At 43.6% G+C, this 27,951-nt stretch overlaps 1 long non-coding RNA gene across 1 annotated transcript in view; it reads left to right on the forward strand.

The window, feature by feature from the left end:
- LOC103876113 overlaps positions 1 to 25,539 on the forward strand; it is a 33,233-nt gene extending 7,694 nt beyond the window's left edge. The window contains exons 2-3 of the long non-coding RNA XR_635202.4: positions 17,157 to 17,277; positions 24,580 to 25,539. This is a non-coding gene — a long non-coding RNA (uncharacterized LOC103876113). The remainder of the gene's footprint in view (positions 1 to 17,156; positions 17,278 to 24,579) is intronic.
- The last annotated feature ends 2,412 nt before the right edge of the window (positions 25,540 to 27,951 follow it).

The raw sequence follows: 27,951 nt of genomic DNA on the forward strand, positions 1-27,951 counted from the left end.
TATGTACAGAGTTTCTTTTTGGGGTGACAAAAATGTTCTGGAATTAGATAGTAGTGATGATTACACAACTTTGTAAATATACTAAAACTTACTGAATTGTACACTTTTTGAGATTAAAATTTGTGGTATGTGAATTATATCTCAATTTTGAAAATATTTTTAGAGATAGGGTCTCACTCTGTCACCCAGGCTGGAGTGCAGTGGCACAATCATAGCTCTCTGTGACCTCGAACTCCTGGGCTCAAGTGATCTTCCCGCCTCGGCCTCCAAAACCGCTAGGACTACAGGTGCATGCCACTATACCCAGTTTGTTTGTTGTTTGTTCGTTTGTTTTTGTAGAGAGAAGATCTCGCTTTGTTGCCCAGGCTGGTCTTGAACTCCTGGCCTCAAGGGATCCTCCCAGAACATTGGGATTACAAGCATGAGCCACTGTGCCTGGCCTCAATTTTTGTAATGTAAAAAAATTTCTAAAGCCAGTATATAAATGTGAAACATCATTGTAACTCAGGGTTTCTCAGCCCCGGGATTGTTGATATTTGGGGCTAGATAATTCTTTGTTGTCGAGGCTCTGTCCTGTGCATTGTAGTATCCCTGGCCTCCACCCACTAGCACACACACCCCAGCCATGGCAATGTCTAGACATTGTCAAATATCCCCTGGAGGACAAAATCACCCGGGATTGAAAAGCACCTGCTATAACTGTATGATGTGAACATTCTCAATGAATTCATTAAATATACTTTAATTAAGCCGGCAGAGCTCACAAAACAACCAAAATACGTCGCTCAGTTTTTAAGTATTATGACAATTTTAACTGATTATTAGAACTTTCATTCTGATCCCATCACTTTCCCAGTGTTTTCTCCAAGTTTGAACAAATGATTTCCAATGGTTTTTTCCCTCCTTGACCTGAGACAAAGCTTTTAACGAGAAAAGCTAAATTTTCAAAACGCAATTAAATAGTAATTAGCCTCCCTGCCATTTGATTTAGGCAATTTTTCTACGGTGCTTGGATATGTTCATTAATTGTGTTTCTTCAAAATGTTATAAGGTATAAAAACATACCTCTAATTCTTCAGCCCACTGACTTCAGGAGTGTTTTATAATTCCCAATCCATTTATAATGCGAGAAACTCAGGCACCTGATTCACACCAACTATTCTCTAAGGACAGCTTAAAAAAGAGGCATCAAATTCGTACAGTGGTCCAGGTCCCCGCTCTGTATACTTAACATAATTGTTACTGATGTCTAATCTACTAGAAAGAGACTAGATTAATGTCAATCTCTCAAAATTGATGCAAAGCATATACTTATTGGAAACTGTGTCTCATGCCTTGGCTAAGCTCCAAGAAGCCAAATATCTTGTCGTAGGAATATGATTAAACATGCCCTACGTCGGACGGGCACGGTGCCTCACACCTGTAATCTCAGCACTTTGGAAGACAAGGTGGGCAGATCACTTGAGGCAAGGAGCTTCAGACCAGCCTGGGCAACATGGCAAAACGCCATGTCTACAAAAAAATACAAAATTTAGCCAGGCATGGTAGTGTGTGCCTATAGTCCCAGCTACTTGGGGGACTGAGGTGAGACTATTGCTTGAGCCCCAGAGGGGGAGGCTGCAGTGAGCTGCACTCAAGCCTGGGTGACAAAGCAAGACTCTGTCTAAAAAAAATTTTTTTAATTATATATATATAATTTCAAAAATAATAAAAAATTATGTATATATATACACATATATATGTGTGTGTATATATGTATACACACATACACACATATGTATGCCTTATATCTTTCATCTGGGCTTATCTTAGGCCTGCATATAATAATAACTTTTTAATAAAATTGACTCTCAGTCAGGCGTGGTGGCTCACACTTGTAATCCCAGCACTTTAGGAGGCCAGGGCGGGTGGATCACTTGAGGTGAGGAGTTCAAGACCCGCCTGGCCAACATGGGGAAAACCCCCTTTACTAAAATACAAAAAAAAAAGTAGCTGTGTGTGGTGGCAGGCACCTATAATACAAGCTACTTGGAAGGCTGAGGCAGGAGAATCACTTGAACCCAGGAGGCAGAGGTTGCAGTAAGCCGAGATTGCGCTACTGCACTCCAGCCTGGGTGACAGAGTGAGACTTCATCTCAAAACAATAGGCCGGGCGCGGTGGCTCACGCCTGTAATCCCAGCACTTTGGGAGGCTGAGACGGGCGGATCACGAGGTCAGGAGATCGAGACCATCCTGGCTAACACAGTGAAACCCCATCTCTACTGAAAATACAAAAAATTAGCCCGGCGTGGTGGCAGGCACCTGTAGTCCCAGCTACTCGGGAGGCTGAGGCAGGAGAATGGCGTGAACCTGGGAGGCAGAGCTTGCAGTGAGCCGAGATCAGGCCACTGCACTCCAGTCTGGGAGACAGAGTGAGACTCTGTCTCAAAAAATTAATTAATTAATTAATTAATTTAATTGACCCTCAACCTTTCCTGTCAACCTAATATTTATTATCTTTATTTATTTATTTATTTTTTGAGACAGTCTCGCTCTGTTACCCAGGCTGGGGTGCAATGGCACAATCTCGGCTCACTGCAAGCTCCGCCTCCCAGGTTCACACCATTCTCCTGCCTCAGCCTCCCGAGTAGCTGGGACTACAGGCACCCACCACCACATCCAGCTAATTTTTTGTATTTTTAGCAGAGATGGGGTTTCACCATGTTAGCCAGGATGGTCTCGATCTCCTGACCTCGTGATCTGCCAGCCTTGGCCTCCCAAAGTGCTGGGATTACAGGCGTGAGCCACTGCACCTGGCCCCTAATATTTATTTTTCAAGTCCCTCTCCTATGCCCACGCACTCGAGCTGCACAGGGTAATCTTTTTCTTTTCTCTTTTCTTTTTTCTTTTCTTTTCTTTTCTTTTCAGAGACAGGATCTCACTATGTTGCCCAGGCTGGTGTCAAACTCCTGAGCTCAAGTGATCTCCCACCTCAGTCTCCCAAAGTGCTAGGGTTACAGACATGAGCCACCTCGCCTGATCAAGAGCAAGAATCATGCCTCTCTTGGTGCAGGTGACAATCCTCAATATCTTACACAGTGCCTGGCCTTTGGTAGGCTCTCAATAAATTTGTATTCTCTGAATTAATGTGTGAATAAATGAATCCATGCACCTATAATTCAATAAAGTGCTAGATATAAAGGTCAGGTGTAAAAGCCACTCTGCTTTAAGTTTTCATGTAAGAATTTTGTGACCGTTGATGGGTTTGAATCAAAACATGGAATAAATATCTAGAAGCAGTCATCCTGGGGAAGAACAAAAAAACACAGAAAGACATCAGTAAAAGCCTTTCAAGAGACAAATAGAGGCCAGGCTCGGTGGCTCAACCTGTAATCCCAGCACTTTGGGAAGCCAAGGCAGGTGGATGACTTGAGGTCAGGAGTTCGAGACCAGCCTGGCCAACATTGTGAAACCCTGTCTCCACTAAAAATACAAAAATTAACTGAGCACGTTGGTGGGTACCTGTAATCCCAGCTACTCAGGAAGCTGAGGCAGGAGAATAGCTTGAATCTGGGAAGCAGAACAGGACAGGGATTTTCACAATGCTTTTCCATACGATGTCTGGAATCTATAGATAACACAAGCAGTTAGATCAGGGGTTGATTTTTAACTACCAGACCCAGGGCGTGCAGGGCTATCTGCCTGTGGATTTCATTTCTGCCTTTCAGTTTTTACTTCTTCTTTCTTTGGAGGCAGAAACTGGGCATAAGACGGGGTGGTCTCCTCCCTTAGAGGAAGGGTCTTGCTATGTTTCCCAGGCTGATCTTGAACTCCTGGCTTCATTTAATCCTCCTGCCTCGGCCTCCCAAAGGGCTAGGATTACAGGCATAAGCCACCATATCCAGCCTATAAGAATACAATTTCTTCTGTTATGGTGCTAGAGGTCAAAAGACTGACACAGGTATCACATACTAAGGTCAAATTATTGGAGTCTCTCAGAGAAAGTCGTTATCCTTGCCTTTTTCAGCTTTTAGAAGCCACCTACATTCTTTGATTCATGGCTTCATTTGCCATCTTCAAAGCAAATAATGTAGCAAATGGAGCATCTTGATTCTCTCCTTCTCTCCTGTTTCCTCTCTCTTTCTGACTCCTTTATTTATCACATTCACATTTCCTTATCTTTCTGGCCTTCTTCCTTTCTTCTTTCTTAAAAATATTTTTTATATTTTTAAATTTTTTTTCTGAGAATCTCACTCTGTCACCCAGACTGGAGTGCAGTAGCACTATCTCAGCTCACTGCAACCTCTGCCTACTGGGTTCAAGCAATTCTTGTGCCTCAGCCTCCCAAATTGCTGGGATTACAGGCATGCGCCACTACACCCAGCTAATTTTTGTATTTTTAGTAGAGATGATTGACCACGCTGGTCTCGAACTCCTGACCTCAAGTAATCCACCCACCTCAGCCTCCCAAAGTGCTGGGATTAAAGGCGTGAGCCACTGTGCCCAGTCCCTCCTTCCCTCTTATAAAGACTCTTGTATCTCTGTATCTAGATAATCCCGAATAACTCCCCCATCTCAAGATTTTAAATTTAATCACATTTGCAAAGTCCCTTTTGCTACAAGGTAATATACCCTTTTGACCTCTAGCACCATAGCAGAAGAAATTGTATTCTAGGGAATGGAATGTGGATACCTTTGAGGCACTGCTATTGGGCCTACCAGAAAGGTTGAAGAAAAGTTAGTGCAGGCAAGAATAGGTGAGGTCAAAGACATTCCTTTTTAATGACTAAACGCTTATGCGTTACAAAGAACTATCTTTGCAATTTCATTCTTTAAGACTAACTGAATTGGCCTTTTCCATGATCAATGATATTGGGTTGCACTTTTCTACTCTTTTTGCTTTTAGGCTGCTTTTGTAATGTTTTCTCTATTTCCCAACTTCTAATAAAGTGAAGACACTTGGAGAGGCTGACTGCAAGAGGCATTAGTTCAGCTTTCTGTGTGAGAAAGATCTACAGAACCCAAATATTTCTATTTGGGGCATGTATATATTGGCAAAAACACTGTCCAGTCTTGCATAGCTCTTTCCTTAAATTTTTTTTTTTTTTTTTGAGACAGGGTCTCACCGTGTTGCCCAGGCTGGAGTGCAGTGGTATGACCTCAGCTCACCGCAACCTCCGCCTCCCAGGTTCAAGCCATCCTCCTGCCTCAGCCCCCGTAGTAGCTGGGATTACAGGCACTCACCACCATGCCCAGCTAATTTTTGTATTTTTAGTAGAGACAGGGTTTGGCCATGTTGGCCAGGCTGATCTCAAACTCCTGACCTTAGGTCCTCCACCTGCCTCCGCCTCCCAAAGTACTGGGATTACAGGGGTGAGCCACCACGCCATGCCATCTAAACCATTTTTAAGTGTACAGTTCAGTGGTAGTAAATGCATTCATATGGTTGTACAACCATCACCACCCTCCGTACACAGAACTCTTTTCATCTTGCAAAACTAAAACCCCATCCCCATTAAACACAAACTCCCCATTCTCCACTCCCCAAACTCCTGGAAACTACCATTCTACTTTCTGTCTCTGGAATTTTGACTACTATAGGTATCTCATATAAGTGGAATCATATAGTATTTGTTCTTTTGTGACTGATTTGTTTCCCTTAACACAAGTTCATCCATGTTGTAGCATGTGTCAGAATTTCCTTCCTTTTAAAGACTGAATAATAGTCTATTGTATGAGAAAGGGTGTTGCTCTGTCACTCAGGCTGGAGTGCAGGGGTGTGATCAGGGCTCACTGCAAGCTCCAACTTTTGGGCTCAAGCAATTCTCCCACCTCAGCCCCCTGAGTAGCTGGGATGGCAGGCACACACCACCACATTGTTTTGTTTTTTGTGCTTTTTTTTTTTTTTTTTTTTTTTTGAGACAAGGTCTCACTCTGTTGCTCAGGCTGGAGGGCAATGGTGTGATCTTGGCTCACTGAAACCTCTGCCTCCCAGGTTCAAGCAATTCTCATGCCTCAGCCTCCCAAGTAGCTGGGATTACAGGTCCGCACTACTATGCCCAGCTAATTTTTGTATTTTCAGTAGAGATGGGGATTTCACCATGTTGACAAGGCTGGTTTCGAACTCCTGACCTCAGGTGATCCACCCACCTGGGCCTCCCAAAGTGCTGGGATTACAGGTGCAAGCCACTGTGCCTGGCCCCCATTCATCTGTTGATGAGCACTTGAGTTTACTTCTACCTTTTGGCTATTGTGAATAATAGGTACAAATATCTCTTTGAATCCCTGATTTCAATTATTTTGAATATATCTCCAGAAGTGGAATTGCTGGATCATAAGGAAATTCTATTTTGAGTTATTTAAGGAACCACCATTCTGTTTCCCACAGTAGCTGCATCATTTTACATTCCCAGCCATGCACCAGGGCTCCAATTTATCTACATCCTCGTCAACACTTGTTGTTTTCTGTTTGGCAGTAGGCGTCCTAATGGGTGGGAAGTGGCATCTCCTTGCATAGTTCTTTGAAGCTGTCACATCAGCCCTTTACTTCCCACATATTACATAAAGGGAGAGTGCCAGCATATGCCCTCCATAGCCTTAATTCTGAACTCCTGACTTCCATTTCCTGGTCTACCCAGGGAGAACTGGACAGAAACTGAAGGAGCCGTGATGTTCTCCAAAATGAAGCACAAGGAAACAGGTTTAAGCCAGCTGGTTCCCAAGCTAGGCTAGGAGACTTTACAGATGATCAAATTTCCAAATGTGTGTGTGTGCATGCGTGTGTGTGTGCATGCGTGCGTGTGTGTGTGACTGATATAGGATTGCAACGACTTATTTTGCAAAATAAGAACTTTTTTTAATGTTTAATGTTATTTTATAATATTTTTGTTTTATAATATTTTATTTTGTTTTATTTAAAGACAGAGCCTCTCTATATTGCCCAGGCTGGAGTATGGTGGCTATCCACAGGAATGATCATAGCTCACTGCAGCATTGAACTCCTGGGCAATCCTCCTGCCTCAGCCTCCCTAGTAACTGGGGCTACAGATGCATGTCACAGCACCTGGTTCTATTATTTTATTTTATTTAAAAATAATATTTATTTTAATATTTCTAAATGTTCAAATAATTTTAAAAGAGCATCCTTTTTTACACACCCATATATATACATACATACATTATACATACACACCCATATATATACACACACACAAACATATGCATATGCACACACACATGCATACATATCCATATACTTACACACATACATACACATGTATACACACATACATACACATACACACATATATACACACATACACATATGCACACATATATACCCATATATACATACACACATATACAGAAACACATATGCATGCATGCATACACATATATACACATATACATATGTGTATACATACATGTATACACACATACATATTTATACACACATATACACAAATATACATATACACATATACACATACACAATATATACATACACACATATACACACACACATATACATATAAACATCTATACACACATACGTACACACCTATATACATACACATATATACACACATACACAATATACATACACACCTATACACGCACACATCTCTGAAGTTGGCAGACCTGGGTTTAACTTCTAGCTATGCCCCTTATTACCTGTGTGTAGGCAAATTATGTAACCTCTTTTTGTCTCCATTTCGTCATCTATAAAATAAGATCATAACACCTACCTCCCTGGGCTGTTGTAAGAAATATGTTACATAATTTGCCTCCGACCTGGGTTTCTTCCAGGGGTCTTTATCTTAGAGAATGTCCATCTGGAAGTATACAAACCCAAAGCTAGGAAATAAAGCTGTAAAAGTTTTTCTGGGAAAGTGCTCTCTGAGCTGATATCAGAAGGAATGGTGGGAGTTAACCAGGGAAAGAGTGGGAGAAAATATTCCAGGCAGAGGGAACAGCACATTCAAAGACCCAGTAGCGAAAAGGAGCCCTGACAGGATGATGTTGGTCAAAGGGTAAAAAGTTTCAGTTGATAGGATGAATAAATTCAGGAGAGCTATTATACTGTGTGGTGACTCTAGTTAATAACAATGTATTGTATGCTTGAAATTGGCTAAAAAAGTAGATGTTGGCTAGGTGCGGTGGCTCATGCCTGTAATCCCAGCACTTTGGGAGGCCGAGGGCAGGGGTTCAAGACCAGCCTGGTCCATCCTGGTGAAACCCCGTCTCTACTAAAAATACAAAAATGAGCCAGGCATTGTGGTGGGCTCCTGTAATCCCAGCTACTCAGGAGGCTGAGGCATGAGAATCACTTGAACCCAGGAGTTGGAGATTGCAGTGAGCTGAGATCGCACCACTGCAATCCAGCCTGGGTGACAGAGCAAGGTTCCGTCTCAAAAAAAAAAAAATAGATTTTAAATGTTCTCACCACAAATAAAGGTGAAGTGATGAATATATTAAGTAGCTTGATTTAATCATTTCACAATGTATACATACATCAAAACCTCATGTTGCACACTGTAAATGTACACAATTTGTATTTGTTGATTATACCTTAATAAAGCTGGAGGAGGAGGGGCAAGAGAGCCCTGAGTATCAAATTGAAAGAAAGCAGTGTCCCTAAAGCTCTGAACACAGTGAAGGATGAAGATGAGGACTTAGTTGAATACTCTGGTTTTGAAATGCGTGTCCACTTCCAATGGTGCTATAACAAATTTTCAGCAACGTGGTGGCTAAAAGCAAATGAAGTTTATTCCCTCCTAGTTCTAGAGGCTAGGAATATGAAATCACTATTGCTGGGCCGAAGTCAACACGTCAGCAGGCGATGCACTCCCTCCGGAGGCTCCAGCAGGAGAATCTTTGCCTTTCCTCCCTCAGCTTCTGGTAGCTGCCAGCATTCCTTAGCTTGTGGCCATTTCACTGCACTCTTCAAGCCTAGCATCTTCAAGTCTCCCTCTGCTCTGTCTTCATGTCACCTTCTCTGTATGTTGTCCATTCTCCCTCTGCCTCCCTCTTAAAAGAATATATGTGGCTGGACATGATGGTTCATGCCTCTAATCCTGCACTTTGGGAGGATTACTTGAGCCCAGGAGTTCGAGAGCAGCCTGGGCAACATGGTGAGACCTTATCTACAAAAAATCAAAAAATTAGCTGGGCTTGGGGGTGCATGCCTGTGGTCCCAGCTACTTACTAGGCTGAGGTGGGAGGATTGCTTGAGCCCAGAAGGTGGAGGCTGCAGTGAGCCATGATTGCACCAGTGCACTCCTGCCTGGATGGCTGAGCAAGGTTGTGTCTCAAAAAAAAAAAAAAAGAATATACATGATAGAATCCAGAATAATCTCCCCATCTCAAGACCTTTTTTTTTTTTTTTGGAGACAGAGTCTCACTCGTTGCCCAGGCTGGAGTGCAGTGGTGAGATCTCGGCTCATTGTAACCTCTGCCTCCCAGGTTCAAGCCATTCTCCTGCCTCAGCCTCCTGAATAGCTGGGATTATAGGCACCTGCCACCACGCCCAGCTAATTTTTGTATTTTTAAAAGAGACAGGGTTTCGCCATGTTGGCTAGGCTTGTCTCGAACTCCTTACCTTTGGTGATCCACCCTCCTCGGCCTCCCAAAGTGCGGGGATTACAGGCATAAGCCACCACACCTGGCCATCTCAAAATCCTTAATCACATCTTCAAAGACCCTTTTTCTTTCTTTCTTTCTTTCTTTCTTTTTTTTTTTCGGAGACGGAGTTTGGCTCTGTCACCCTGTCTGGAGTGCAGTGGCACGATCAAGGTTCACTGCAACTTCCGCTTCCCAGGTTCAAGCCATTCTTCTGCCTCAGCCTCCTGAATAGGTGGGGGATACAGGCACGCACCGCCATGCCTGGCTAATTTTTTGTATTTTTTTAGTAGAGACGGGGTTTCACCGTGTTGCCCAGATTGGTCTAAGACTCTTGAGCTCAGGCAATCCACCCGCCTCGGCCTCCCAAAGTATTAGTATTACAGGTGTAAGCCACTGCGCCCGGCCATTCAAAGACCCTTTTTCTAAATAAGGTAACATTTACAGGGATTAGGACATGGCCATCCTTTGAGGGACTATTCTGCAGCCTACCACATAAAAATGCACTTTATAATCAAGGCCTGGCATACAGAAAGCATTGAATATTGGCTACTAGTATCATTACCAATGTCAAAATCATTACTGTCTAAGATATCTTGTTTGCCTTTTTACCTTAACTCCACGCAAATAGCCTTGAGCAAAATTTTAGGGATTAGTCATCTGCTTTTTGATTTATTTACTTATTTTTGGGCAAAATGTACATTTACATAGTTGAAACTCAAAAGGCACCTCCAAAGAGAATATCTCCCTCCAGACTACCATTTCCTCTTCATGGAAGTATCAATGAGCGACTTTTATGTGATTCTTCCCAGAATTATGTTCCACAGAAAAACATATTTGACCAGGCACAGTGTCTCATGCCTGTAATCCCAGCACTTTGAGAGGCCGGGGAGGGAGGACTGCTTGAGCCTAGGAGTTTGAGACCAGCCTGGGCAACATACCAAGACCTCATCTCTACTAAAAATAAAAAAAGTAGCCAGGCATGGTGATGTGCTCCTATACTGCCAGCTACTTGGGAGGCTGAGATGGGAGGATCTCTTGAGCCCAGGAGTTCGAGGTTGCAATGAACTGTGATTGTGCCACTGTACTCCAGCCTCGGCAACAGAAAGAGACCCTGTCTTAAAAGAAAAAAAAAAAAAAAGAAAATTCTCCTGTGTGTATGCAGGAGGCAACACTTATTCAGTCTATAGCTGGTGATGACTTGCCTTGATTTCATAGAGTTCGTATGACTCTACAGCCCCAATCCCTGGATTACATAGGACATAATCCCTGTCCTCAAGGGGCTGATAGTTTAGTCAAGACAATGGTTGTCCCTCCGTGCACTCCCTTTGTCTTAACACTTCAGGGCATCCCTTATGAAACATTTGCACGTTTGGTCACGCCTTTCTTTGATCAGTCTCTATTGCTCTGATCACTCCCCATCACCTCATCCTTAACACTCATTAAACCAGAAGTTTGCGACCAGGCACAGCGGCTCACCCCTGTAATCCCAGCACTTTGGGAGGCCAAGGTGGGTGGATCACTTGAGGTCAGGAGTTTGAGACCAGCTGGCCAACATGGTGAGACTCCATTTCTACTAAAAATCTCCCCCCTAAAATTAGCCAGGCATAGTGGCAGGCACCTGTAATCCCAGCTACTTGGAAGGCTGAGGCAGGGGAATCGCTTGAACCTGGGAGGCAGACATTGCAGTGAGCCGAGATCGAGACACTATCTCTAAATGAATAAATAAAAGTAAAAAGCACATATTTATATATTGTTTTTAATACATTTTTTAAGAGACAGGGTCTTACTCTGTCACCCAAGCTAGAGTGCAGTGGCTCAATCATGGCTCACTGCAACTTCAACCCATTGGACTCAAGTGATCCTCCCACCTCAGCCACCGAAGTAGCTGGAACTACAAGTACATAGCACCATGCCAGGCTAATTTTTTTATTTTTATTTTTGTAGAGATAAGGTCTCACTATATTGCCCAGGCTGGTCTCGAACTCCTGGGCTCAAGTGATCTTCCTGCCTTGGCCTCCCAAAGTGCTGAGATTATAGGCATGAGCCACCATCCCCCTCCTGTTTTCAATACATTTTTACTACAAATTATAGTACACATTATACTGTGTACTATAATTTGTAGTAAAAATGTATTGAAAACAGGAGGGGGATGGTGGCTCATGCCTATAATCTCAGCACTTTGGGGGGGCAGGGGGGGGAGCACCCTAGGGCCCGGGATTAAGAGCCGCCCGATCAACATGGTGAAACCCCGTCTCTACTAAAAATACAAAAAAAATAGCCAGGTGTGGTGGCTTTCGCCTATAATCCCAGTTACTCAGGAGGCTGAGGCAGGAGAATCCCTGGAACCTGGGAGGCAGAAGTTTCAGTGAGCCGAGATTGCACCATTGCACTCCAGCCTGGGTGACAAGAGCGAAACTCTGTCTCAAAAAAAAAAAAAAATATATATATATATATATATGGCAATCTGGGCCGGGCATGATGGTTCACATCTATAAGTACTTGGGGAGGCCAAGGAGGATCGCTTGAGGCCAGGAGTTTGAGACCAGTCTGGCCAACATGGTGAAACCCTGTCTCTACTAAAAATGCAAAAATTAGCCAGGCATGGTGGCATGCGCCTGTAGACCCAGCTACTCAGGAGGCTGAGGTGGAGGAGGATTGCTTGAGTTAACAGTTGGAGTCTGCATTGAGCTATGATCATGCCATTGCACTTCAACCTGGGCGACAGAGGGAGACCCTGACTCAGAATCTATACATAGAGATATGGCAACTGTATCATTACGTAAAGAGCTTCTAACTTTCTTCCTGCTTTATTTCCTTCTTTTTTTTGTTTTGGGGTGGTCACGGTCTCTCTCTGTCACCCAGGCTGGAGTGCAGAGGCATGATAATGGCTCACTGCGACCTCCTGGGCTCATGCAATCCACCTACCTCAGCCTCCTGAGTAGCTGGGACTTCAGGCACCTGCCACTACAACCGAATAATTTTTGTGGGTTTTTTTTGTTTTTTTGTGTTTTTTTTTTTGTGGCAGCAAGGTCTTGTTATGTTACTGAGGCTAGTCTTGAACTCTTGGACTCAAGCGATCCTCCTGCCTCTGATAGTGCTACAATTTATGTATCTTTTATAGCTGCATAGTATTCCATGGAATGGCTATATCAAACTTTATTTAATCAGCCCCCAAATGATGGACATTTAGGTTGTCTCTAATGTATCGCTACATCAAACAATGCTGCAAAGAGTGACTTTTATGTATATGTTTCACACCTGCAAGTTTATCTGTATGATAAATTTTTAAGTGCAATTTCGTTGGGTCAAATGTTCTCTTACAGCATAGTTTGGTAGATTAAAATGCCCTCCAGAGGGGCAGTACTAGTTTATAGCCCTACTAGAGTTGTACAAAGGTGCCTTTTATTCACCTTTACTGATGCAGCATGTTATTTAAATGTGTTGTCTATGCTATGTGATAGATGAAAAAAATGCTATCTCAGTATAGTTTTAGTTGAACATCTTTTCATGTATTTAAAAGCCATTTGTATTTCTTTTATCTTTGTCTTTTATTGTTTTGATTGTTTGTTTTTTAAGACAGGGTCTTGGTCTGTCACCCAGGCAGGAATGCAGTGGCATAATCTCAGTTTACTGCAGCCTCGACTTCCCATGCTCAGGTGATCCTCATGCCTCAGCCTCCCAAGTAGCTTGAACTACAGGCACACACAACCAGGGCCGGCTAAATGTTGTACTTTTTGTAGAGATGAGGTTTCACCATATTGCCCAGGCTGGTCTTGAACTCCTGGCTCAAGTGATCTGCCCACCTTGGTATATTTTGATTATAGGCCTTTACATCCAACTGCAAGTTAGCTAATAAAATGTCAAGAGCAGCTTTCTTGGCCAAAAACAAATATCAGAGGGCATAGCTTTATTAATAAATATTTTTCTTTTTTTTTTTTAAATGGAGTCTCACTTGTTGCCCAGGCTGGAATGCAGCAGTGCGATCTCGGCTCACTGCAACCTCCACCACCCAGGTTCAAGTGATTCTCCTGCCTCAGCCTCCCAAGTAGCTGGGATTACAGGCATGTGGCACCACACCTGACTAATTTTGTTGTTGTTATTGTTGTTGTTGTTTCTGAGACGCAGTCTTGCTCTGCTGCCCAGGCTGGAGTGCAGTGGCCCATCTCGGCTCACTGCAAGCTCCACCTCCCGGGTTCACACCATTCTCCTGCCTCAGCTTCCTGAGTAGCTGGGACTACAGGTGCCGGCCACCACACCTGGCTAATTTTTTGTACTTTTAGTAGAGACGGGGTTTCACCATGTTAGCAGGATGGTCTCCATCTCCTGACCTCGTGATCTGCCCGCCTTGGTCTCCCAAAGTGCTGGGATTACAGGCGTGAGCCACCGCACCTGGCCTGTATTTTTTATTTTCAGTAGAGACAGGGTTTCACCATGTTGGCCAGCTATTTATTTATTTTTATTGTGGTAAAATATACACAGCATAATTTTTTCCATTTAACTATTCTTTTTTTTTTTTTTTTTTTTTTTTTTTTTTTACAAAGTTTTTTTCTTTTTCCCCGGCTGGAGTGCAATGGAGCGATCTAGGCTCACTGCAAGCTCTGCCTCCCGGGTTCAAGCAATTCCCCTGCCTCAGCCTCCTGAGTAGCTGGGATTACAGGCACATGCCACCATGCCCAGCTAATTTTTGTATTTTTTTGTATAGACGTGGTTTCACCAGGCTGGTCTGGAACTCTGACCTCAGATGATTCGCCCTCCTCAGCCTACCAAAGTGCTGAGATTAGGCGTGAGCCACTGCGCCTGGCCTATTTAACTATTCTTTAGCATACAGCTCAGTAGCATTAGGTACATTCATAATGTTGTGCAATGAATCATGACCACTGCCCATTTTCAGAACTTTGTCATCATCCCAAACAAACTCTGGACCTATTAAACTACATCTTTTCATTTTCCCTTGGCAACATCTGTTCTGCTTTCCGTTTTTTGGTTGGTTGGTTTGTTTTTTGAAATGGAGTCTCGCTCTCACTCTGTCACCCAGGCTGGAGTGCAGTGTCACAATCTTGGCTCACTGCAATCTCCGCCTTGTGGGTTCAAGTGATTCTCCTGCCTCAGCCCCCCAAGTAGCTGGGATTCCAGGCATGTACCAACACCTCCAGCTAATTTTTGTATTTTTAGTAGTAGTAGAGATGGGGTTTCACCATGTTGGCCAGGCTGGTCTCGAACCCCTGACCTCAAGTGATCTGCTTGTCTTGGCCTCCCAAAGTGCTGAGACTACAGTTGTGAGCCACTGCACCCAGCCTCTGCTTTATTAACCTCTGTTCTACTTTCTGTCTCTATGAATTTGCCCATTTTAGGTACCTCATATAAGTGGAATGATATCATACAGCAGCCTTTTGTGCCTGGCATATTTCACTTAGCATGTTTTCAAGGTTCATCCATGTTGTAGCATGTATTAGAACTTCATTCCATGTATGACTGAATATTTCATTGCATGTATATACCACATGTTGTTTATCCATTCATCTGTTGATAGACACGTGGGTTGCTTCTGTTTTTTGAAAGAATGTTGGTGTACAAATGTCTGAGTCCCTGATTTCCATTCTTTTGGGTATATTTATATACATAGGAGTGAATCATACATCAATTCTGTTTCACTTTTTGAAGAACCACCAAACTGTTTCTCAAAGTGGCTGCACCATTTGAAATTCCCACCAGCAATGAATCAGGGCTCCAAATTCTCCACATTCTAACCAACATTTACATTATTTTCCATTTTATATATAAAAATATATGTAATAAATACATTATATTATATAATAATAAATGTATTATAAATTTTATATATTATATATTATAAATAAATAATGTATATTTTTCCACTTAATATCTATATTATATATAATATCCATCCTAATAGGGATGAAGTGGTATCTCATTGTGTCTTTAATTTCCTTGTTTAGCAATATAAATTTTTCATATGGAATACAAGCAATTTTCTAGACCATACTCATTCCACACTGCCTAATGAGCGCCTATACTTCTCTTCCAAATAGGCTTTTTAGAGTCCTGCCCCGGAAATTACTTCCATTAGTTGTTTCCTTATCTTTAAACCATCTAAAGCACCATTGCTTGGTTTAGCATTTTACCTCCTCGAAGCAGAAGCGCTATCTAGTGGCCCAATAGAGTAGCTGCAGGGGCAGCCCCCATTTTCACTAGTGCCTGTCTTAGTAACAAGGTCCTTGATATGCTCTATCTGGTGCTGCCCATCTGGTAGTGCCAAGAAAGTCAAAATCCAAGTCTGACTCAGAGAAGGATGTCTCTACAATGATGAGATAGATGGCCTTTTGCCCCAAATGACAATGTCTTCTCTAGTCTTAACTGCACCCTTCCTAAAACAGGGATGATAGAAATACAGTTGACATTGTAAAAGCAACTGGTTAAACATTATGTCCAAAAAAAAAAAAAAAAAAACCCGATTTATTATTTTTCCAGTCTCTTCCTTCAACCACTCTCTATTGAACCTTACTTTTCCACCATTAAGAGACATCCCTTGGGAGGCCGAGACGGGTGGATCACGAGGTCAGGAGATCAAGACCATCCTGGCTAACACGGTGAAACCCCGTCTCTACTAAAAATACAACTACCGGGCGAGGCTGAGGCGCCTGTAGTCCCAGCTACTCGGGAGGCTGAGGCAGAGAATAAGTGAGCCGGGGAAGTGAGGAGCTTGCAGTGAGCTGAGATCCAGGTCACTGCACTCCAGCCTGGGCGACAGAAGACTCCGTCTCAAAAAAAAAAAGAGATATCCCTAGCAAACCCCGTGGCTTTCATGTCCTCAGTTTTCCCAAAGTCCCTCCACCCCAACCCCTTTATTTGAGATACGATAGTGCTCTGTTGCTCAAGTTGGAATGCAGTGGTGTGATCACAGCTCACTGCAGCCTTGACCTCCCAAGGCTCAAATAATTCTCTCCTCTCAGCCTCCCGAGTAGATGGGACTACAGGCACACGCCACCACTCCCAGCTAATTTTTTAATATTTTTTGTAGAAATGGGATCTCACTTTGTTACCCAGGCTGATCTAGAACTCCTGGGCTCAAGCGATCTTCTGCCTCAGCCTCCCAAAGTGCTGAGATTACCGGCATGAGCCACTGCGCCCAGCCCCACAGTCCCTGATAGTGCCTGGACTCTGATGCATCATCTCCTACTCCCCTCCCCGATAGGACCAGCTTTGGAGTGGGGAGAAAGATTGATCTGTGGGGAGTGGTCTGCTCTTACATGCTGCCCCCTCCCTCCTTTGTTCAAAGCTCCTCTGATGCTTGGGGCAGAGACTAGAAATAAAGGAAAAGGGCCACACCTTATACAATTTACTGACATAGGAAATGGACTCTTGCTTGGACTTTTCCAACTACCCTTCTGTCAACTAAGCTCCAGGGAGTCCACTTAATTCATTCTTGTCCCACCCAACATCAGGAGTTCAAGCTGCTTCATTTTGCCTCTTCTCTTTGTCTCTCTACAACTGCACCCCAACCATCTCCTCCCATTTTTCTCCCTTTCCTCAGAGATTACACATGTAAGAAAAAGGAGTAAGTGTCACTCTTAGAAAAGAAGATCACAGCCCGGGGAAGCTGAAGCAGGAGGACTGCTTGAGTCCAGAAGTTCGAGACCAGCCTGTGCAACAAAGTGAGACCACCCCCCACCCCTCACCTTCTCTACAAAAAAAATTAAAAATGAGCCAGATGTGGTGGCATGCACTTGTAGTCCCAGCTACTTGGGTACTCGGGAGTCTGCTGTAGGAGGATCACTTCAGCCTGGGAGGTTGAGTTTGCAGTGGCCATGATCATACCACTGCACTCCAGCTTAGATGACAGAGCGAGATAGTGTGTCAAAAAAAAAAAGAAAAGAAGGCCAGGCACAGTGGTTCACACCTGTAATCCCAGCACTTTGGGAGATTGAGGCAGGTGGATCACCTGAGGTTAGGAGTTCAAGACCAGCCTGCCCAACATGGTGAAACCCCATCTCTACTAAAAAATACAAAAATTAGCCTGGCGTGGTGGCATGCACCTGTATTCCCAGCTACTCGGGAAGCTGAGGCAGGAGAATGACTTGAACCTGGGAGGCGGAGGTTGCAGTCAGCTGAGATCACACCATTGCACTCCAGCCTGGGTGAGTGAGACTCCGTCTCAAAAAAAAAAAAAAAAAAAATAGAAAAGAGGTCACGTCGTCATTATTTACAGGTGATGAGACTGTAAATCCCCCAAAATCCAAGAGACTCAACTAAAAAAGGTATTAGAACCACCAAGCATTCCAAATTATAGCCCAATATAAGATGAATGCACATACACACAAAATCAATAGCTTCCCATTATACTAGCAACAACCATTAAGCTAATGTTAAAGAGAAATTATTCTCTTCCACTAACAAACTATCAAGTTCCTAGAAATCAACACAATAAGAAAAGAGCAAGGGGGCTCATAAAGAAAACTGTAAAGAGCTTGACTGCAGACTTAAAAACAAGGCCTGAGTAAGAAAAGACAGGGATGACCTGTTTCTAAATAATAAGTGCCACTGTTGTAAGAATTCCTTTTCTTCCCAATTTAACATAAAAAGGAAAAGCAGAATAAATAAATGGTGGTCTATCCATACAGTGGAGTTCTACTCAACAATCAGAAGGTATGTGCGGCCGGGCATGGTGGCTCACGCCTATACTCCTAGCACTTTGGGAGGCCAAGGCAGGCGGATCACCCGAGATTAGGAGTTCGAAACCAGCCTGGCCAACATGGTGAAGCCCAATCTCTACTAAAAATACAAAAATTAGCCAGGCATGGTGGTGTACGCTTGTAATCCCAGCTACTCAGGAGGCTGAGGCAGAAGAATCACATAAACACTGGAGGTGCAGGTTGCAGTGAGCTGAGATTGTACCACTGCACTCCAGCCTGGGTGACAGAGTGAGACCGTCTCAAAAAAAAAAAAGAAGGTATGTGCTATTGATACAAACAATAAAATAAGTGAAATTAAATGAATCTTAAAACCATTATGCTCAGTGAAAGAAGCCAGATTGAGAAGAGAGCACGAAACTGAAGGCAGTGGCTGATGCTTGTAATCCTACCACTTTGGGAGGCCAAGGCAGGAGGATTGCTTGAGCCCGGGAGTTTGAGACTAGCATGGGCAATATTGTGAGACTCCGTATCTACAAAAAATAAAATAAAAATTAGCTGGGCATGGTGGCATGCACTTGTAGTCCCAGCTGCTCAGGAGGGTGAGGTAAGAGGATCCCTTGGGCCTGGGAGGTCGAGATGGCAGTAAGCTGTGATCACACCACTGTACTCCAACCTGGGGAGCCAAAGCAAGGCTCTGTCTCAAAACAACAATAACAACAAACAACAAAAGAATACATGCTGTATGATTGCATTTATATAAAATTCTAGAGAAGGGAAACAATGACAGCAGCTAGGGTTGGAGATGAAGGTAAGGATTAATTGCAAAAGGATCTCTGGGGGGTCTAACAAGAATGTTCTATAGCTTAATTGACATGGTGTATGCATTTGTCAAAACTTATCTAAATATAGCCCTAAAATGGTATACTTTATTGTATGTAAATTATGGCTGAATAAAGTGGGAAAAAATAAAATGTAATTCCAATTGAAATGTGGCTGGGCATAGTGGCTCATGCCTGTAATCCCAGCACTTTGGGAGGCCGAGGCAGGCAGATCACCTGGGGTCAGGAGTTCGAGACCAGCCTGGCCAACCTGGTGAAACCCCATCTCTACTAAAAATACAAAAATTACCTGGGAGTGGTGGCTCATGCCTGTAGTCTCAGCTACTCAGAAGGTGGAAGCATGAGAATCGCTTGAACCTGGAAGGTGGAGGTTGCAGTGAGCTGAGATCGCACCATTGTACTCCAGTCTGGGCAACAGAGTGAGACTCTATCTCAATTGAAAAGAAAACAAAAAGGTCAGGCCCGGTGGCTCATGTCTGTAATCCCAGCTACTTGGGAGGCTGAGGCAGGAGAATCACTTGAACCCACGAGGCAGAGGTTGCAGTGAACCAAGATCACGCCACTGCACTCCAGCCTGGGCGACAGAGTGAGACCCTATCTCAAAAAAACAAAAAAACAGAAAAAAATAAAATAAAAAACATACATCCCAGAGTTGTTTTTCAAAAACCGAGACCCCTACCAAATGAATCCAGAGGCACACAGACCTCAGATGAGGGGAGACTGGTGACCAACCTCTGACCACCACTCTTTGTTCTAAATTTCTTCCTGAAGGGCCTGGAGGAAGCCAGAAGCTAACGTTCTTTTCTGCTGACCCCAAGTTTAGAAACAAAGCTTCTCTTCATTAACCAATTGCAAATCAGAAAATCTTTGAATCTGCCTATAACCTGTGGGCCCCCACTTCAAGGTATCCTGCCTTTTTAGGCCAAACACCAAGGTGTACCCTCCATGTACTGATTTACGATTTAGCCCATAACTTCTTTCTTAAAATTTACCCCTGCTTTTAAAAACCCTTAGCTGCAAGCCATCAGGGAGGTCAGGACGTAAGCATTAGCTTCTCAATTCTCCTTGCTTGGCACCCTGCATATAAATGCCTTCCCTTCTCCTGCTGCAAACCTCCGTGTGGATATCTGGCCTTACTGTGCAGGCGAGCAGAACTCAGTTCGGTTTGATAACATCTTCCCTCCCCCAGTACACAGGCGGGGGTGCAGGATGGGATACAGTGAGGCTGTGGATAGCAAAGTAGTTTGGTTACTTTTGTTGTTGTTGTTGTTGTTGAGACTGAGTCTCACTCTGTAGCCCAGGCTGGTGTGCAATGGCGCAATCTTGGCTCACTGTAACCTCTGCCTCCTGGGTTCAGGCGATTCTCCTGCCTTAGCCTCTTGAGGAGCTGGGATTACAGGTGCATGCCATCACATTCAGCTAACTTTTTTGTATTTTTAGTAAAGACGGGGTTTCTCCATGTTGGCCAGGCTGGTCTTGAACTCCTGACCTCAAGTGATCTGCCCGCCTCGGCCTCCCAAAGTGCTAGGATTATAGGCATGAGCCACCATGCCTGGCCTATTTGATTACTTCTTAATGGAAGAGGGGACTCCAGTTATTTTCTTCTTTCTTTGGAACATGGAGCCCATGAAGCTTTTTTATCAGCTTTTGAGCCCTGGCTGCCTCCTCCAGAGTTGTTATGTCATAAAAGGCAAGAAAAAAGATCAAACTCCTTTGGCATGCACCTTATATCATGGAGGTCTTCAAGAATATATCATTTCATGGTATAAAAACATGGACTGACTGCAGTGGCTCACACCTGTAATCCCAGTGCTTTGGGAGGCCCAGGCAGGAGGATCATTTGAGTCAGGGAGTTTGAGACCAGCTTGAGCAACATGGCAAGACCCTATCTCTACAAAAAAAATTTTTTTTTAATTAGCTAGGCCTAGTGGTACACATCTGTAGTCTCAGGTACTCATGAGGCTGAGGAGGGAGGATCGCATGAACCCAGGAGTTTAAGGCTGCAGTGAGCTATGATCGTGCCACTGCACTCCAGCCTGGGTGACACAGCGAGACCTTGTCTGTAAAACAAAAACAAAGTTAAATAGGCCAGGTGTGGCGGTTCACGCCTGTGATCCCAGCACTTTAGGAGGCCAAGGCAGATGAATCAACTGAGGTCCAGAGTTCGAGACCAGCCTGGCAAACATGGTGAAACCCCATCTCTACCAAAAATACAAAAATTAGCTGGGCGTGGTGGTGGGTGTCTGTAATCCCAGCTACTCGGGGAGCTGAGGCAGGAGAATCACTTGAACCTTGGAGGGGGAGGTTGCAGTGAGCCGAGATCGCACCATTGCATTCCAGCCTGGGCAACAGGGTGAGATCCTGTCTCAAAAAAATAAAAAAAGCAAAATAAATTCTAAAAATTTAAAAGCAGCAATGTGCGAACCTTAGATGGTAGGGCAGATTCTAGCACATACTAAATAGGAAATAAGAGAACAGCAATGCATTGATTTTGTGAACTCCCACGGTTTGATGTTATCTAAGATGAAACTCCTGAAAAGGGAGAACAATGGGTTGATGCATCAACATACATTGTGTTCACAGCAGATAAAAGCAAGACAGAACCTTAATGTGACCAGTTTCTCTAGGCATAAAGATTTTCCACAACCATTAGGCATTTCTCTTTCAATTGGCGTGCTTGGTAGTATATTTTTAGAATTGAAATTTCTCCTTCGGGGGTGGTGTGGTTTGAAGCTGATTGCCCTTCCAAGGCAGTTTTCTCTCTGTTCCCCATTAGCAGGATCTGAAAAAACAGCCTTTGAAAATTCAGGTTGTGTGCCTTCAAGAGCACAATTTCTAGCTCCCTTTCCTTTGCCAAGTAAAAACTAATTCTATCACTAACAAAAGGGTATTCACCTAAGATTCTCCACCAGTTTTTCACTCTGTGTAACTAAGATTCTTCAAGGAACAAGAAATCATTAAGATTGAACATCTTTTGGAAATATTTATGACAGCCAATCAATGACAGATATTGGGGTCGCTCCATCATAAAATAACATATGGAGAGAGTCTTGTGTTTTCTAAGCTACTAGAGTGTCTCTCTATTCACTGATACTAGTCAATAAAATGAGAACAACCCTATAAGGTGCTCTGAATCCCTGCTGAAAATTAAATGGACATATCACTCAGGTCTGTTTGTTATTGTTTTTAGACAGGCCCTCATCCTGTTTCCCAGGCTGGAGTGCAGTGGCATGATCATAGCTAACTGTAATCTCGAGCTCCTGGGCTCAAGTCATCCTCCCACCTCAGCCTCTTGAGTAGCTGGGACTACAGGTGCACACCACCATGCCCGGCTAATTTTTAAATTTTTTTAAGAGATGGGATCTTGCTGTGTTGTCCTGGCTGGGCTTGAACTCCTGAGATCAAGCACTCCTCTCACCTCAGCCCCCCAAAGTGCTGGGATTACAGGCATGAGCTGCCACTCCGAGTCAGATCTATCTGTATTCATTATCTATGGCTATGTAACAATATTTCCAAAACTTAGCAGCATAAAACGACCTGCATTTATCATCTGGTAGCTTCTGTGAGTCTGGAGTCCAGGCATAGCCTAGGTAGGTGCTCTGCAAAGCTGCAATCCAAGTCCCAGCCAGGGCAGTGGGGTCTCATATCAAGGTCTGACTGGGGAAGAATCTGCTTTTAAGCCCACATGATTGCCGGCAACATTCAGTTCCTGGAAGGCTGTAGCTGTAGCTTCTTGCTCACTGTCAGTGGAGGCCACTCCCAGTTCCCTTTGCCCTGTGGCCCTGTCCAGAGAGCATCTCACAAGATGGCAGCTTGCAAGGGACAGAATCTCTCAGCAAGACACACATGACAATCTTATGTAACGTGATAACCCATCACCTTTGCCATAGTCACCTGGTTAGAAGCAAGTCACAGGTCCTGCCCACACTCAAGGGGAAGGGATCACACAGGATATAAACACCAGGAGATGAGGATCATGGGGACAACCTTGGCCACCTTACAACCCGTCCTCTACACTGTCCAAACTGGTTGCCAACATCACTTTAGCATAAATGCCAAGATCTCCATCCCCTGGCTGACAGATATACCATCCTCTGCCATGAATCCTTTAATTCCCATATAGCATTTACCCCAAATTGAGGACGATCTTGGATGATTGTATTTTCTTATCTGCTCCCCTCTTTCCTCCCCTCCAAATACCAGGAATCCACACTGCTGCTCTGGTGGGCACAGCTCCCTGAGCATTGCTTGGATGCTTCCCAGTGGGGGTGCACCCAACTCTAGAAATGTTAACTATGCACGTGGAGGTCCCCACCATCGCCAGGTTCATCACCATTACTGCTCATTGGCTCCACGGGGCCAAAGCACAGTGTCAGACATGAACAGTGACACAAAGAATAATGAGACATGGTACTCAAGACATATACAATCAGATGAAAACTGCTTTACAGTCTTACTCAAGGGAGAACTGTGAACCTAAAGGGCACAGTGGACAGCTCTTGAAGTTATAAATAATCCACATACATCATTTGTATAATAACAAAAACTTTTTTTTTATAAATTACTTGCAACTGAGAGCATAAGCTAGGAGCTGAGAGTCGACGTCCTTTATCCTACCTTCTGAAACAGAATCAAAAATACCCTGTGTGGGCCGGGCGCGGTGGCTCACGCCTGTAATCCCAGCACTTTGGGAGGCGGAAGTGGGCAGATCGCCTGAGGTCGGGAGTTCGAGACCAGACTGGCCAACATGGTGAAACCCCGTCTCTACTAAAAATACAAAAATTAGCTGGGCATGGTGGCGCACGTCTGTAAGCCCAGCTACTCAGGAGGCTGAGGCAGGAGAATCACTTGAACCCGGGAGGTGGAGGTTGCAGTGAGCCGAGATCGTGTCACTGCACTCCAGCCTGGGCAACAGATGGAGACTCCATCCCAAAAAGAAAAAAAATCAAATCCTGTGTGAAACCCCCTCCCTCCCTCCCTCCCTCCCTCCCTCATCTTCGCAACCATAAATTTTAGGTGATATTGATCCAACTCCTCCTCCAGGGGTGGGCCTGTATCCAGCATCAGCCAATCAACTTATCCATACATTTTCCCTATGGTGATTGGTTCACTATTGAAGCAGAAACTCAACCAAAGCCAACGATAGGTAAAGAGATGCTTGCTGTGGTCTTTGGGAAAGAAACGCCTCCTCTCTTTTGAGGAAGATTTCAGAGAGTGAGACTCTATCTCAATAAGATCTCTTATACCAGTGCTATCCAATAGAAATATAATGTGAGCCTCATATGTAGATTTCAATTTTCTATTGGCTGCATTTTAAAAAGGAAAAGGAAAAGGTGAAATTAATTTTAATAATATATTTTATTTAAACCATTAAACCAAAATATTATCATTTCAGTATGTCAATGGTAGAAAAAAATCAATATTTTACATTCTTTTTTTTCATAGTGAGTCTTTGAAATCTGACATGTGTATTTTATACCTACAGCACATCTCAAATCAGACCTAAACAGATTTCTCAAGAACCACGTGTGACTAGTGGCTACTGTGAAGCCCTGGACAGTAAAACATAAGAATATGAAACTTGATCTTCTTTACCCATAGCACAAGTAGGTGGAAAAGGAGGACTTTAGGATGAAACTGACCACAACTAATGGGAAAAAAAGAACTGGGTCCTCACTGACATCATTGGAGTCACTGGATCAAGCTGCACTTGAAATCGGCATGACCTCAGAAACTCAGTTATGTGAGCCAGTAAGCTCAATTTACTGTTTAAATGTATCCTATCACTGTTTAAATGTTGTCCTATCACTTCCGACAAAAGAATCTGAACTGACACAGAGAGTGATCAATAATATAAAGCAATTTATTATATGCCAAAACTGAAGAATGGACAGTAAGCATCAAGTGTGCAGAGAAAGGATAAATCAACTTGAGACTAGCCTGGGCAACATAGCGAGACCCTATTTAAAAAAAAAAATTGTAGCAGGGTTTCTCAACCTCAGCACTTTTGACATTTTGGGCTGCATAATTCTGGTGGGGCTGTCCTGCACATTGTGGGATGCTTAGCAACATCCCTGGCCTCTACCCACTACATGCCAGCAACACCCTCTACCCTCTGGTTCTGACAACCAAAGGGGTCTTCAAATATTTCCAGATGTCCCCAGTTGAAAGCCACTGTGTTAGAGGTGGTATTTGTAATAAATCTGCAAGACTTGGTGGGATGTACTGATGTGGGAAAGGAATTTTGAGTAGAGATAATTATATGAATAAAGGTACCGGGGAAAGAGAACAAAAGGCTCATGAGGAAATCAATCATCATCACTACTAAGTCTCAGCTATGGTTGCCAACAACCGTTAGAGCATTAAATCTTATCTAGAAAATCATTTTTTAAAATATTTTCTTAGAGATGGGGTCTCACTTTGTTGTCCAGGCTTGTCTCAAACTCCTGGCCTTAATCCTTCTGCTTTAGCCTCCCAAAAGGCTGGGGTCACAGGCTGAGCCACTACACCTGGCCTAAAAATATACATATATTTTTTAAATTCTTATCATACACTGTTGGTAGAAACCAAAATTGGCACAAACCTTTTTGGAGAGCAATTTGGCAACATCTATGAAAATAAGAAATGTTTTAACCTTTTGTCCCAACAATTCTTCCTCTAGAAATTTGCTTTACAGTAAAAAACTTTTCCTAACATCATAATAATAACTGGGTCAAGATCCTGCCACGGTACTCCAGCCTGGGCAACGGAGCAAGACTCCATCTCAATAAATAAATAAATAAATAAATAAATAAATAAATAAATAAATAAATAAAGACTCTGTGTGTACAAAGAAAAATATCTAAGATACATACACCAGGGTATCTTATGGGATGTATAGTGTCATCCCTTACAGATAAGATAAAGATCTATTGATATATACTTGGGAAAAATTAGGGAAATATATATAAAATGTATCAGTGGTTATCTTGGGTGAAATGCATACTGTGGTATGGGAAACAAATGAGGATTACACTCTATCCGTTATGTACAAAATGTAAAAATAAGTAATTCAAAATCTAAGCCATTGAAACTCTATTTTGATCCTTAAAGGAATGTGATTATGGAGCCTGAGTCATGTGATAGGCAGCTGTAACCTAGACAGCTGTAACCTTTGTTTTTGTGATTATAGATTAGCCATCTTCTTTTTTTGTTTTTGTTTTTTAGTTTTTTTCTTTTTGAGATGGAGTCTCGCTCTGTCACCCAGGCTGGAGTGCAGTGGCCGGATCTCAGCTCACTGCAAGCTCCGCCTCCTGGGTTCACGCTATTCTCCTGCCTCAGCCTCCCGAGTAGCTAGGACTACAGGCGCCTGCCACCACCTCTGGCTAATTTTTTGTATTTTTAGTAGAGACCAAGTTTCACCATGTTAGCCAGGATGGTCTCGATCTCCTAACCTTGTGATCCGCCCGCCTCGGCCTCCCAAAGTGCTAGGATTACAGGCATAAGCCACCGTGCCAGGCCTTTTTGTTTTGTTTTTGAGACGGAATCTCACTCTGTCACCAGGCTGGAGTGCAGTGATGCAATCTCAGCTCACTGCAACCTCTGCCTCATGGATTCAAGTGATTCTTCTGCCTCAGCCTCCCGAGTAGCTGGGATTACAGGCACACACCACCACATCCAGCTAACTTTTGTAAAGATGGGGTTTTCCCATGTTGGCCAGGATGGTCTTGATTTCTTGACCTTGTGATCTGCCCTCCTCGGCCTCCCAAAGTGCTGGGATTACAGGCATGAGCCACTGCTCCCCAGTGCCCAGCCAGATTAGCCATCTTCCTAACCTATGTTGTTTGTAAAATGTTGCAAATGACTAAAGGGCACCAGAAAAGACTCTTTCCCTCTTTACTGTTGATTTTCATTATAGATTAGCTTCCTGCTTACCTTTCTCACACAAAGACTTCATAGCTGTCACACTGTCTTAAGATGGAATGCTAAATACACTTTTAAATTGGAAAGGAAATGCAAGCCAGCTGTAAAGAAAAGAAAACAAGCCTTAAGGAAAAGAAAACAAACTGTAACTAATTAAATTGTTGTAACTCATAAACCAGGCTTGTGTAGAAAATGTTGCCATTCTACTAGACTCTGTTTTCCACTTATAAGCAAGAACTTAACTTTCGACTTCGACTTCGGAACTCTCATCTCATTTCTCTCGAGTCTTTGTCTCCCAGATTGGCTGTTCCCAGCTCTTCACTTGAATAAACTCTTTAAGACTAGATTCTGATGCTTCCAATTATTTAAGCTTGGCATCAAAAATTATTACCCACCCAAGCCCCTGGCACTGACTTCTGCAGAACAGGACCTATTTGTTCGGTAAAAACTTTGGGCGGGGTGCATTGGCTCACACTTGCATCCCAATACTTAGAGAGGCAGATGCAAAAGGAGAGCTTGAGCCCAGGAGTTTCAGTCCAGCCTGGACAACATAGCAAGACCCCATTCTCCACAGAAATGAAAAAAAGACTTTGGTGTACATCTTGCAGAGTGAGTCAGTTGTATGCTGGTAATTGTTTAAGAAGTAACTCAGGCCGGGCACGGTGGCTCATGCCTGTAATCCCAGCACTTTGGGAGGCCGAGGCGGGCAGATCACGAGGTCAGGAGATCGAGACCACCCTGGCTAACACGGTGAAACCCTGTCTCTACTAAAAAATACAAAAAATTGGCCGGGCGCGGTGGCTCAAGCCTGTAATCCCAGCACTTTGGGAGGCCGAGGCGGGCGGATCACGAGGTCAGGAGATCGAGACCATCCTGGCTAACATGGTGAAACCCCGTCTCTACTAAAAATACAAAAAACTAGCCGGGCGTGGTGGCGGGCGCCTGTAGTCCCAGC

This window comes from Papio anubis, chromosome 9, assembly GCF_008728515.1.
Source record: "Papio anubis isolate 15944 chromosome 9, Panubis1.0, whole genome shotgun sequence".
NCBI lineage: Eukaryota > Metazoa > Chordata > Mammalia > Primates > Cercopithecidae > Papio > Papio anubis.